Source organism: Hylobates moloch, unplaced genomic scaffold, assembly GCF_009828535.3.
Source record: "Hylobates moloch isolate HMO894 unplaced genomic scaffold, HMol_V3 SCAFFOLD_7, whole genome shotgun sequence".
Classification (NCBI taxonomy): Eukaryota; Metazoa; Chordata; class Mammalia; order Primates; family Hylobatidae; genus Hylobates; species Hylobates moloch.
Genome location: NW_026652282.1, coordinates 54,266,937 through 54,281,029, shown reverse-complemented (window position 1 = coordinate 54,281,029; position 14,093 = coordinate 54,266,937).

The window sequence follows — 14,093 nt, the reverse complement described above, 5'->3', positions numbered from 1 at the left end:
AGTGTAATAAATTATAAAAAATAATGCTGACAATTTAAAATAGTGGGGAAAAAAACTAAACAAAAGAAAAGAGAAAACCTAAAAAAAAACAAGAAGGAAATTTGACATGAAAAAGTGTATTACAGAAATAGATGATGGGCAATTGTGCAGAGATAATTTGAAGTGCTGACCAACTTTCACAAGCATTGACTATATTTTGAAGTCTTGCACCATGATGAAGACATGCTTTTTTTTGAAACATGACTCTCTCTGAAGAATATATTCACATATATTTTTTGTGAATGCACTGCTGTTTTTGAAATTCTTCTAATTTGATATACACCAACATGAGCATTCCCTATTAATTTTTCCTATCTTCTGTGCCATGCTTCTGTGTTGTTTGGGGTACATGGAAATCCATTCTGCATGCACTGATACACCCATCACAAATTTGGTGGAAATTATAATGGTAATCAGACAGAAACACTTGCATGTCTCCTTATCTTATCATGCACATAATTGTTTTTTCAACCAGCCAATAACTTCACTGGCTTCTTCAGACAAATTAGGCTTCAATTTGTTAAAGGCTTCTGGAACATCATCAGCTGGAAGGAGTACCAATGAAGGCAAACAATGCATTTTTTTAACTGATTTTCTAGTCACTGCTATATTACATGACCAATTCACTCATCTGAATTTTCCAGCAAATACAGATAAGGACAATAACAAGGTAATAGTGCCCAATATGATGCAATTAACATCTTGTAACTATCCTGTATACAACCAAAAAATGTACTAATCTCTTCTCCAGAATTCACCTTTCAGGATTTCAATATTTAGAAATTTAGTCTTTCAGAATTGTGATTTTTTAGGATTTTAGATAGAAATTCTGATCTTTCAGGATTATCAACATTTGGGATTGTAGAGTTCTAGATTGTCTTTCAGAATTATCATTCAAACCGTATCAAATCAAACTAGAACTCAATAACAGAAAGATGACTGAAAAATACCTAAACCCACGGAAATTAAAGAACACACTTCTGCACAATCATTAGGTAACAGAGGAAGTCTCAAGAGAAGTAAAAATACATTGAATTAATTAAAAATGAAAATGTGATATACCAAATGTATGTGATGCACCTAAAGTAGTGCTGAGAGGGAAATGTATAATACTAAAGGCTTATATTGGAAATAAGATGCAGTCTCAAAATGATATTCTAAGTTCCTAACTCAAGAAACTAAGACAAAAAAAGGAAAGCAAGTAGACAAAAGAAAATAATGAAGAGCAGACACCAATAAAATTAAAAATTAGGAAAATAATGGAGGAAATCAATAATACAAAAAGTTGTGGGGTTTTTTGAAAAAAAAATTCAATAAACCCTGAACAAGATGGATAAACATGAGAGAGGATCAAATCATCAATATTGAGAGTGAAACAGAAAATATCACTAGAGATTATGTAGTCATAAAAAGTATAATAAGAGAATGCAATGAACAATGTAATACTCATAAATTTGATAGCTTATAATAAATGAACCAATTCCTTGAAAATCAAAAACTATCAAAACTCTACCTAGATTAAATGGGTATTCTCAATAGCCTTATAACTATTTAGAAGGTTGAATTCATAATTTAAAAGACCTGAAGAAAAAATAGTCTGGCACAGATAGTTTCACTGCACAATGGTTACCAAACATTGAAAAAGAACTAACACCAATTTTCCACTTTCTCCTGAAGAAAATAAAAGAGAGAGGAAGACCTTTCAACTGATTTTGTGAGGCTAGTGTTATTCTACTACCAAAACCAGGCAAGTACAAAACAAAGGAAAGAAAACACATAGGCATATCTCTCATAAATGTAGACACAAAAGTGTACATTTAAATATGAGCAAACCACGTTCAACAATGTGACGAAGTGAGATTCATTCCTGGTATGCAATGCTCATTCAGATTTTGAAAATGAATCAGAGGACTGGGCCCAGTGGCTCATGTCTGCAGTCCCAGCACTTTGGGAGGCTGAGGCAGGTGGATCATGAAATCAGGTGTTCGAGACCAGCCTGGCCAGCATGGTGAAATCCTGTCTCTACTAAAAATACAAAAATTAGGCAGGCATGGTGGTGCACACCTGTAATCCCAGCTACTCGGGAGGCTGAGGGAGGATTGCTTGAACCTGGGATGCTGAGGTTGCATTGAGCCGAGATCATGCCACTGCACTCCAGCCTGGGTGACAGAGTGAGACTCCATCTCAAAAAGAAAAAAAATCAGTGTAATCCACTAATATCAACACACCAAAAATAAGAAAAATATGATGATATTAATTAATAAAGATATTTGATGTAATTCAACACCCAGTTGTGATTAAATAAAATTTTTAAAAGTTTCAACATGTTAAGGATAGGAATAATTAGAATTTGACAAAGTGCATCTCCAAAATCCTACAGCTAGTATAATTGATGATGAAAGACTGAATTCCTTTTCCTATGTTTGACAACAAGGCAAGAATTCTGCTCTTATCAGTCATTCAACATAGTAGTTGAAATTCTGGCCACTGCAATAAGGCAAGGAAAACAAATAAAATATATATGGATTGGGAAGGGAGAAATAAAACTGTCCTTATTTATAGATGACATAATTGTTTCCTAGAAAATCCTAATAAATCTACAAAATAACTTCTTAAAATAGTGACTTCAGGAAGCTCTTAGGATACTAGATGAACACACAGAAATCAGATACATTTCTAGATATTAAGAATGATAATGAGGAAACCTTAATTTAAAGTATTTACATTCATTCCAATAAAATGAACTCCTTAGACATATACTTAACAAAATGTGTACAGTATATGTATGCTGAAAACACAAAGGCCTGGAAAAAATCCATGGAAATAAATGGAGAGAGGCATACTGTGTTCATGAGCTGGATGACTCAACATCACAAAGATGTCAATTCTCTGTAAATTGATCTATAGGTTTAATGCAAATCCTATTGAAATTTTAGGGAAGTGGAGCAATATGGCAGAATAGAAGGCTACACCATTCATCTCCTTCACAAGAACACTAAATTTTAACAATTATCTGCACACAGAAAAGTACTGTCACAAGAACCAAAAATCAGGTGAGCAATCACTGTATGTGGTTTTAATGTCATATTGCTGAAAGAGGCATTGAAGAGGGTGGAAGAGACAGTCTTGAATTGCTGACGCCACCCCTCTGCCCTGCCCTGGCTGTGGCCACATGGCATGAAGACAGAATGTGTGCTCTTGGAGAAGGGAGAGTGCAGAGACTGGGGGACTTTACATTGAACTCTGTGCTGCCCTGTCTCAGTGGAGAGCAAAGCCATGCTGGGCTCAGTCAGCATCCACTCATGGAAGGAATGTTTGGATCAGCCCTAGTCAGAAAAGATTTGCCCATCCCAGTGGTTGGAACTTGAGTTTCTCAGCAAGCCTCATCTTCATGGGCCATAGCGCTCTGGGGTTCTAGGTAAACTTGACAGGCAGTCTAGGACACAAGGACTATAATTCCTACACAACTCCTAGTGCTGGGCTGGGCTCAGAAGCAGTAGACTAGGGTGGCATGTGACCTAGGGAGACACCAGTTAAGTGGCTAAGGGAGTGCTTATGCCACCCCTCCCAAAGCTCTATGCAGCACAGCTCATAGCGATAAAAGTGACTTCTTCATTCTGGTTAAGAAAAGGAGAGCAAAGAGTAAGAAGGACTTCATCTTGCCTCTTGGATACCAACTCAGCCAAAGTAGGAAAGGGCACTGGGCAGTCAAAAGGCCCCCATTCCAGGCCCTAGCTCATAGATGACAGTTCTAGACAATCCTGGATAAAAGGAAAACTGAACACCTTGAAGGGAAGGACCCAGTCCTGACCAGATTTATCACCTCCTGACTAAAGAGCTTTTGGGCCCTGCATAACCAGCACTGATACACAGGTAGTACACAATAGGACTTGAGCTCTGAGACATGCTGACTTCAGGTGTACCTCAGCACATAGCCAGCTGTGGTGGCTATGGTGAAAGACTCCTGTTTGAGAAAAGCAGAGGGAAGAGTAAAGGGGACTTTGTCTTGCACTTTAGGTATGGCCAAAGTGAGGTAGAGGAACAAGCAGCCTCCTAGGGTTCCCGAGTCCAGACCTAGGTTCTTGGACAGCATTTCTGGACCTGCCCTGGCCAGAGGGGAGCTCACTTTTCTGAAGGGTGAGTCCCAGTCCTGGCAGCATTCACCACAAGCTGACTGAAGTGACCTTTCAAAGCTTTAAGTGAACATTGACAGTGGCCTAGCAAAACTTCCCATGGAATGGTGGTGGTGGTGGCCACAGGGAGAGGCATCTTTGCCTTTGGAAAGGGAAGAGAAGAGTGGGAAGGACTTTGTATCGTGGTTTGAGTGCCAGCTTACTGCAATAGAATAGAACATAAGATAAATTTTTAAGGTTTTTGACTTCAATACCTGGCTCCCAGACAGCATCTCTGGACCTGCCCAGGACCTTGGGCAACTAGCCACTCTGAAGGGAAGAACACACTTGCTGATTGAAAAGCCCTAGGGCTTTGAGTGAACATAGGTGGTAGCCTGGTAGTGCTTAGAGCAGACCTTAGGCAAGCTCCAGTGTTTTGCTGTCTTCAGGTTAGATCCAGCACAGTTCCAGTGGTGGTGACCACAGAGGTACTTGCATCAACATACAACATTCAAGATGGCTCAGCACGGAGAGAGAGAGACTCCATTTATTTGAGAGAAAGTAAGAGAAAATAAGAAGGGTCTCTTACTGGTAATTCAGAGAAATGTTCTGGATCTTTTCCAAGGCCACCATGGTGGTACCGCTATGAGTCTCCAAAAAAAAAAAAAAAAAAAAAAAAAAAAAAAAAAAAAAAACCACAGAGTTATTGTGCTTGGGGCTCAAATTTTTTAAATACCTGTAAAGTCTTCTCAAGAAAGATGAGCACAAACAGGTCATACTGCAAATATTATAATAAATGCCTAACTCATTAATGCTCTGACACCAGTGAACATCTACAAGCATCAAGACAATCCAGGAAAACACGACCTCACTAAATGAAACGAATAAGGCACCAGGGACCAATCCTCAAAAAACAGATATGTGACCTTACAGACAGATAATTCAAAATACCTGTGTTGAGAAAACTCACAGAAATGCAAGATAACAAAATGAAACTATTCAGAATTCTAACAGATTAATTGAACAAAGAGATTGAAATAAATAAAAAGAATCAATCAGAAATTCTAGAGTTGAATAGTACAATTGACATAGTACAAGAGACTGAAGCATGCATCAGTCTCTTTATGCAGAATTGATCAAGCAGAAGAATTTGTGAGCTTGAAAACACACAATAAGAGAAGACAAACAAAAAAAAAAAACATAAAATAGAATAAAGTTTGTCTACAAGATCTGGAAAATAGACCCAAAAGGGTAAATCTAAGAGTTATTGGCCTTAAAGAGGAGGTAGAGAAAAAGACATGGGTGGAAAATTTATTCAAATGAATAATATCAGATAACTTCTGAAGCCTAGATGAAGATATCGATAGTTAAGTACAAGAAGGTTATAGAACACCAAGCAAATTTAACCCAAAGAAGACTACCTCAAGGCATTTAATAATCAAACTCCCAAAGGTCAAGGATAAAGAAAGGAGAAAATTTTTGCAATCTACCCATCTGACAAAGGGCTAATAACCAGAATCCACAAAGAACTCAAACAAATTTACAAGAAAAAATCAAACAACTCCATCAAAAAGTGGGCAAAGGATATGAACAGACACTTCTCAAAAGAAGACATTTATGCAGCCAAAAGACACATGAAAAAGTGAACATCATCACTGGCCATCAGAGAAATGCAAATCAAAACCACAATGAGATACCATCTCACACCAGTTAGAATGGCCATCATTAAAAAGTCAGGAAACAACAGGTGCTGGAGAGGATGTGGAGAAATAGGAACACTTTTACACTGTTGGTGGGACTGTAAACTAGTTCAACCATTGTGAAAGACAGTGTGGTGCTTTCTCAAGGATCAAGAACTAGAAATACCATTTGACCTAGTGATCCCATTACTGGGTATATACCCAAAGGATTATAAATCATGCTACTATAAAGACACATGCACACATACGTTTATTGAGGCACTATTCACAATAGCAAAGACTTGGAACCAACCCAAATGTCCATCAATGATACACTGGATTAAGAAAGCGTGGCACGTATACACCATGGAATACTATGCAGCCATAAAAAAAGATAAGTTCCTGTCCTTTGCAGGGACATGGATGAAGCTGGAAACCATCATTCTCAGCAAACTATCACAAGGACAGAAAACCAACCACATGTTCTCACTCGTAGGTGGGAATTGAACAATGAGAACACTTGGACACAGGGCAGGGTACATCACACACAGGGGCCTGTCATGGGGTGGGGGTAGGGGGGAGGTATAGCATTAGGAGAAATATCTAGTGTAAATGACGAGTTAATGGGTGCAGGAGCCAACATGGCGCATGTACACACATGTAACAAACCTGCATGTTGTGCACATGTACCCTAGAACTTAAAGTATAATAAAAAAGAGAGAATCACACATATTTTTTGTTTCCTGGTGCATATGAAAGATATTTTGCACTATAGCATATCCTATTAAGTGTGCAATTGCATTATATGTTAAAAAAAAGTTTCCTAAAAGCGGCACGAGAAACAAAATAAATAACATATAATGCAACTCCAATACATCCAGCAGTGAACTTTTCAGTGAAAACCATACAGGCCAGGAGAGAATTACATGACATATTTAATGTGTGGAAGGAAAAAAATACACGTATTCTTGAATAGTATATCCAGCAAAAATAACATTCAAGTATAAAGGAGAAATAAAGACTTGCCCAGACAAACCAAAGTTGAAGAATTTCATCAACACTAAGCTTGCGCTACAAGAAATACTAAAGAAAGCTCGTTAATCTAAAAGAAAAAGATGTTAATGAACAAGAATAAACCATCAGAAGGTACAAAACTCGGTGGTAACAGCAAGCACACAGAATGTTATAACACTGTAGTTGCAGTACATAAACTACTTGTATCTTTTTAAAGGTTTTTACGTTTTTAAATTGTTGTGGGTACACACTAGGTGTATATATTTATAGGGTACATGAGATATTTTATACAGGTATGTAATTTGAAATAAACACATCTTGGAGAATGGGGTATCCAAATCCTCAAGCATTTATCTTTTGTGTTACAATCAATCCAATTACACACTTTAGGTTATTTCTAAATGTACAATTAAATTATTAATGACTACAGTCACTCTGTTGAACTACAAAATAGTAGGTCTTATTCATTCGTTCTCATTATTTTTGTCCCCATTAACCATGTCCACCTCCCCCCATTTTCTATTATCCTTCCCAGCCTCTGGTAAACCATTCTTCTAGTATCTATGTCCATGAGTTCAATTATTTGGCTTTTTAGATTCTACAAATATGTGAGAACATGTGGTGTTTGTCTTTCTGTACCTGGCTTATGTAACTTAACATGCTGATCTCCAGGTCCATCCATGTTGTTGTAAGTGACTGAATCTCATTCTTTTTATGGCTGAATTGTACTCTATCTTATATATAAACCACATTTTAAAATCTATTCATCTGTGGATGGACACTTAGGTTGCTTCCATATCTTAGCTATTGTAAACAGTGCCACAACAAACATAGGAGTGCAGATATCTTTTTGAGGTACTAATTTCCTTTCTTTGGGGTATGTATCCAGCAGGGCAATTGCTGAATCATATGGCAGTTCAATATTTAGTTTTGTGAGGAACATCCAAACTATTGTACTTAGTGGGCTGTACTAATTTACGTTCCCATTAACAGTGTACAAGAGTTCCTTTTTCTCCACACACATGCTAATCAGCATTTGTTATTGCCTGCTTGAATAGAAGACGTAACTGGAATGGGATTATATCTCAATGTAGTTTTGGTTTGCATTTCTCTGATGATCTGTGATGTTGAGCACCTTTTCATGTGCCTGTTTGCCATTTTTATGGAACATCAATCCAAATCTTTTGCCAAATTTTTGATCTTATCATTTTTCCTATAGAGTTGTTTGAGCTCCTTATATGGTCCAGTCAGATGAGTAGTTTTTACATATCTTCTCCCATTCTGGGTGTTGTCTTCTCACTTTGTTGATAGTATATTTTACTGTGCAGAAAAGTTTTAACTTGATGTGCTCTCGTTTGTCCACTTTTGATTTGGTTGCCTGTGCTTATGGAGTATTGCTCAAGAAATCATTGTCTAAACCAATGTCCTGCAAATTTTTGCCAAAGTTTTATTCTAGTAGTTTCATAGATTAAGGTCTTAGATTTAAGTATTTAATTCATTTTAGTTTTATTTTTGTATATGGTAAGAGATAGGGGTCTAGTTTCACTCTTCTGCATATGGATATCCAGTTTTCTCAGCACCATTTATTGAGGAGAATGTTGATTCCCTGGTGTATATTCTTGGCTCTTTTGTCAAAAATGAGTTTAATGTAGGGGTAGGGATTTGTTTCTGTGATCTTTATTATTTTCCATTAGACCACATGTTTATTATTATTTTTAAAATTAATTATTTAATTTTAATTTTGTGGGTATATAGTAGGTGTATATATTTACAGGTTACATGAGAGGTTTTGATACAGGCATGCAGTGTGAAATAAGCACATCATTAAGAATGGGGTATACATCCCCTCTAGTATTTATCCATTGACTTGCAAATAATCCAATTAAACTATTAAAGTTATGTAAAGATGTACAGTTAAGTTATTGACTATAGTCACCTTGTGTTATCAAATAGTAGGTCTTATTCATTCTTTTTAACTAATTGCTTTTGTAACCATTAACCATCTGCAACACACCCCTAGCCCCTCACTACCCCTCCCATCTTCTGGTAACGGTCTTCCTACTCTCTATCTCTATGAATTCAGTTTATTTAATTTTTAGATCCCACAAATAAGTGAGAACATGAGTTGTCTTTGTGTGTCTTGTGTATTTCACTTAATATAATAATCTCCAGTTCTATCCATGTTGTTGCAAATGACTGGATCTCACTCTTTTTTATGACTGAATAGTATCTATTGGGTATAGGTACCACATATTATTTATCTATTTATCTGTTAATGGACACTTAGGTTGCTTCCAAATCTTAGCTTCTGTAAACAGGGCTGCAACAAACATAGGAGTGTAAATACCTTTTTGATATACTGATTTCCTCTCTTTTTGATATGTGCTCAACAGTGGGATTGCTGGATTTTATGGTAGCTCTATTTTTAGTATTGTAAGGAACCCTGCAAACAGTGGGTGCAGCGCACCATGCTCGAGCCAAAGCAGGGCAAGGCATTGCCTCAATTGGGAAGTGCAAGGGGTCAGGGAGGTCCCTTTACTAGTCAAAGAAAGGGGTGACAGACAGCACCTGGAAAATCAGGTCACTCCCACCCTAATACTGCGCTTTTCCAATGGGCTTAAAAAACAGAACACCAGGAGATTATATCCCGCACCGGGCTCGGAGCGTCATACACCCACGGAGTCTTGTTGATTGCTAGCACAGCAGTCTGAGATCAAACTGCGAGGTGGCAGCGAAGCTGGGGGAGGGGCACCTGCCATTGCCCAGGCTTGCTTAGGTAAACAAAGAAGAAAGGAAGCTCGAACTGGGTGGAGACTACCACAGCTCAAGGACGCCTGCCTACCTCTGTAGGCTCCACCTCTGGGGGCAGGGCACAGACAAACAAAAAGATAGCAGTAACCTGTGCAGACTTAAATGTCCCTGTCTGACAGCTTTGAAGAGAGTACTGGTTCTCCCAGCACGCGGAGGCATCCCCCAGTAGGGGCAGAATGACAACTCACACGGCCGGGTACTCTTCTGAGACAAAATTTCAGAGGAATGATCAGGCAGCAGCATTTGCAGTTCACGAAAATCCGCTGCTCTGCAGCCACCACTGCTGATGCCCAGGCAAACAGGGTCTGGAGTGGACCTCTAGCAAAATCCAACAGACCTGCAGCTGAGGGTCCTGTCTGGTAGAAGGAAAACTAACAAACAGAAATGGCATCCACACCAAAAACCAATCTGTACGTCACCATCATCAAAGAAGACCAAAAGTAGATAAAACCACAAAGATGGGGAAAAAACAGAGCAGAAAAGCTGGAAACTCTAAAAAGCACAGCGCCTCTCCTCCTCCAAAGGAACAGAGTTCCTCACCAGAAATGGAAAAAAGCTGGATGGAGAATGACTTTGATGAGTTGAGAGAAGAAGGCTTCAGACGATCAAACTACTCCGAGCTACAGGAGGAAATTCAAACCAGTGGCAAAGAATTTAAAAACTTTGAAAAAAAAAATTAGATGAATGGATAACAAGAACAACCAATGCAGAGAAGTGCTTAAAGGAGCTGATGGAGCTGAAAGCCAAGGCTTGAGAATTATGTGAAGAATGCAGCAGTGTCAGGAGCCGATGCGATCAACGGGAAGGAAGGGTATCAGTGATGGAAGATGAAATGAATGAAATGAAGTGAGAAAGGAAGTTTAGAGAAAAAAAGAATAAAAAGAAATGAAAAAGCCTCCAAGAAATATGGGACTATGTGAAAAGACCAAATCTAAGTCTGATTGGTGTACCTGAAAGTGACGGGGAGAATGGAACCAAGTTGGAAAACACTCTGCAGGATATTATCCAGGACAATTTCCCCAATCTGGCAAGGCAGACCAACACTCAGATTCAAGAAATACAGAGAATGCCACAAAGATACTCCTCGAGAAGAGCAACTCCACGACACATAATTGTCAGATTCACCAAAGTTGAAAAGAAGGAAAAAATGTTAAGGGCAGCCAGAGAGAAAGGTCGGGTTACCCACAAAGGGAAGCCCATCAGACTAACAGCGGATCTCTCAGCAGAAACTCTACAAGCCAGAAGAGAGTGGGGGCCAATATTCAACATTCTTAAACAAAAGAAATTTCAACCAAGAATTTCATATCCAGCCAAACTAAGCTTCATAAGTGAAGGAGAAATAAAATGCTTTACAGACAAGCAAATGCTGAGAGATTTTGTCACCACCAGGCTTGCCCTAAAAGAGCTCCTGAAGGAAGCACTAAATATGGAAAGGAATAAACGGTACCAGCCCCTGCAAAAACATGCCAAATTGTAAAGACCATCAAGGCTGGGAAGAAACTGCATCAACTAATGAGCAAAATAACCAGCTAACATCATAATGACAGGAAGAAATTCACACATAACAATATTAACTTTAAATGTAAATGGGCTAAATGCTCCAATTAAAAGACACAGACTAGCAAATTGGATAAAGACTCAAGACCCATCAGTGTGCTGTATTCAGGAAACCTATCTCACCTGCAGAGACACACATAGGATCAAAATAAAGGGATGGAGGAAGATCTCCCAAACAAATGGAAAACAAAAAAAGGCAGGAGTTGCAATCCTAGTCTCTGATAAAACAGACTTTAAATCAACAAAGATCAAAAGAGACAAAGAAGGCCATTACATAACGGTAAAGGGGTCAATTTAACAAGAAGAGCTAACTATTTTAAATATATATGCACCCAGTACAGGAGCACCCAGATTCATAAAGCAAGTCCTGAGTGACCTACAAAGAGACTTAGACTCCCACACCATAATAATGGGAGACTTGAACACCCCACTGTCAACATTAGAGAGATCAACGAGACAGAAAGTTAACAAGGATACCCAGGAATTGAACTCAGCTCTGCACCAAGTGGACCTAATAGACATCTACAGAACTCTCCACCCCAAATCAACAGAATATACATTTTTTTTGGCACCACACCACACCTATTCCAAAATTGACCTCATAGTTGGAAGTAAAGCACTCCTCAGGAAATGTAAAAGAATAGAAATTATAACAAACTGTCTTTCAGACCACAGTGCAATCAAACTAGAACTCGGGATTAAGAAACTCCATCAAAACCGCTCAACTACATGGAAACTGAACAACTTCCTCCTGAATGACTACTGGGTACATAATGAAATGAAGGCAGAAATAAAGACGTTCTTAGAAACCAATAAGAACAAAGACACAACATACCAGAATCTCTGGGACACGTTTAAAGCACTGTGTAGAGGGAAATTTATAGCAGTAAATGCTCACAAGAGAAAGCAAGAAAGATCCAAAATGGACACCCTAACATCACAATTAAAAGAACTAGAGAAGCAAGAGCAAACACATTCAAAAGCTAGCAGAAGGCTAGAAATAACTAAATCAGAGCAGAACTGAAGGAAATAGAGACACAAAAAGCCTTCAAAAAATTAATGAATCCAGGAGCTGGTTTTTTGAAAAAATCAACAAAATTGATAGACTGCTAGCAGGACTAATAAAGAAGAAAAGAAAGAAGAGTCAAATAGACGCAATAAAAAATGATAAAGGGGATACCACCACCAATCCCACAGAAATACAAGCTACCATCAAAGAATACTACAAACACTTCTACACAAATAAACTAGAAAATCTAGAAGAAATGGATAAATTCCTCAACACATACACCTTCCCAAGACTAAATCAGGAAGAAGTTGAATCTCTGAATAGATCAATAACAGGCTCTGAGATTGTGGCAATAATAAATAGCTTCCCAACCAAAAAGAGTCCAGGACCAGATGGATTCACAGCTGAATTCTACCACAGGTACAAGGAGGAATTGGTACCATTCCTTCTGAAACTATTCCAATCAATAGAAAAAGAAGGAATCCTCCCTAACTCATTTTATGAGGCCAGCATCACGCTGATACCAAAGCCGGGCAGAGACACAACCAAAAAAGAGAATTTTAGACCAATATCCTTGATGAACATTGATGTAAAAATCCTCAATAAAATACTGGCAAACCGAATCCAGCAGCACATCAAAAAGCTTATCCACCATGATCACGTGGGCTTCATCCCTGGGATGCAAGTCTGGTTCAACATATGCAAATCAATAAATCTAATCCAGCATATAAACAGAGCTAAAGACAAAAACCACATGATTATCTCAATAAATGCAGAAAAGGCCTTTGACAAAATTCAACAACTCTTCATGCTAAAAACTCTCAATAAATCAGGTATTGATGGGATGTATCTCAAAATAACAAGAGCTATCTATGACAAACCCACAGCCAATATCATACTGAATGGGCAAAAACTGGAAGCATTCCCTTTGAAAACTGGCACAAGACAGGGATGCCCTCTCTCACCACTCCTATTCAACATAGTGTTGGAAGTTCTGGCCAGGGCAATCAGGCAGGAGAAGGAAATAAAGGGTATTCAATTAGGAAAAGAGGAAGTCAATTGTCCCTGTTTGCAGATGACATGATTGTATAACAAGAAAGCCCCATCGTCTCAGCTCAAAATCTCCTTGAGCTGATAAGCAACTTCAGCAAAGTCTCAGGATACAAAATCAATGTACAAAAATCACAAGCATTCTTATACAACAGTAACAGACAAACAGAAAACCAAATCATGAGTGAACTCCCATTCACAATTGCTTCAAAGAGAATAAAATACCTAGGAATCCAACTTACAAGGGATGTGGAGGACCTCTTCAAGGAGAACTACAAACCACTGCTCAATGAAATAAAAGAGGATACAAACAAATGGAAGAATATTCCATGCTCATGGGTTGGAAGAATCAATATCGTGAAAATGGTCATACTGCCCAAGGTAAGTTATAGATTCAATGCCATCCCCATCAAGCTACCAATGACTTTCTTCACAAAATTGGAAAAAACTACTTTAAAATTCATATGGAACCAAAAAAGAGCCCGCATCGCCAAGTCAATCCTAAGCCAAAAGAACAAAGCTGGAGGCATCACGCTACCTGACTTCAAACTATACTACAAGGCTACAGTAACCAAAACAGCATGGTACTGGTACCAAAATAGAGATACAGATCAATGGAACAGAACAGAGCCCTCAGAAATAATGCCGCATATCTACATCTATCTGATCTTTGACAAACCTGACAAAAACAAGCAATGGGAAAATGCTTCCCTATTTAATAAATGATGCTGAGAAAACTGGCTAGCCCTATGTAGAAAGCTGAAACTGGATCCCTTCCTTACACCTTATACAAAAATTAATTCAAGATGGATTAAAGACTTA